A 1,106-nucleotide genomic window follows, 5' to 3' on the forward strand; every position below is an offset into this window, starting at 1 on the left:
TTGGTTAAGAACTTCTCTTGATTCCAAAGATTCTTTGGATTATTCTCTTTCTTTCCTCTTAAATTGGTTTGTTTTCCCTTAGGAGCCATGATCTTGATGAATCTTGGCTTAGTGATCACGGAAAAGCACACCAAACTTAGAGGTTTGCTTGTCCTCAAGCAAAAGAAAGGAAAGAAGAGAGAGAGAGGAAGAGGAAATTCGAATGGTGTGGTGGAAAGAGGGAGCCAAACGTGTATTTATAAGGTGGGGGAGAGGAAATTTGGAAAAAAGAAAAAATTGAAAGGAGATTTGAGAAGATATGGAAAGAAATTGAGAGAAAGGTGAGTTTTTTGAACAAAATTTGGGAATGATTTGAGAGATTTGAAGAATGATTTTAGATTTTTGAAAATTTGAAAGTGAATAATGAGAGATTGAAATGTGTTTTTGTAGAAAAGTATGGGTAAGAAAAGGAAAGTTTGAAAAAAATTGATTTGAAAACAAAATTGTGGTCCCCCCACCTTTCTGGCGTTAAACGCCCAGAATGGCACCCATTATGGCGTTTAACGCCCATTGGATGCCCCTTTTGGGCGTTTAACGCCCAGCCAGGTGTCCTGGCTGGCGTTAAACGCCAGAAATCCTTTATCACTGGGCATTTTTCTGAACGCCCAGGATGCTGCACACCTGGCGTTAAACGCCCAGAATGGTGCCCATTCTGGCGTTTAACGCCCAAAATGGCACCATTCCTGGCGTAAACGCCCAGAATGGTACCCATTCTGGCGTTTAACACCCAAAATGCCCCTTACTGGCATTTTTTCGCCAGTAAGCTCTTTTTCTCTGCTTTTTGAGCTAAATCCTTCTGTAACTCTGTGAATTCCTTCATTTTTGATACTTGCCTCTGTAAGAACAATTCATACAACTTCCTAATGACTGGGTTGCCTCCCAGCAAGCGCTTCTTTACTGTCTTTAGCTGGACCTTCACTGAGAATCACTCAAGTCTCAGTTTTGAGCATTCTTGCTCAAAATTACCTTCAAGATAATGCTTAACTCTTTGTCCATTAACAATGAACTTTTTGTTAGAGTCATTATCCTGAAGCTCTATGTATCCATATGGTGATACACTTGTAATC

Source organism: Arachis duranensis, chromosome 4 (genome assembly GCF_000817695.3).
Source record: "Arachis duranensis cultivar V14167 chromosome 4, aradu.V14167.gnm2.J7QH, whole genome shotgun sequence".
NCBI classification, from domain to species: Eukaryota; Viridiplantae; Streptophyta; class Magnoliopsida; order Fabales; family Fabaceae; genus Arachis; species Arachis duranensis.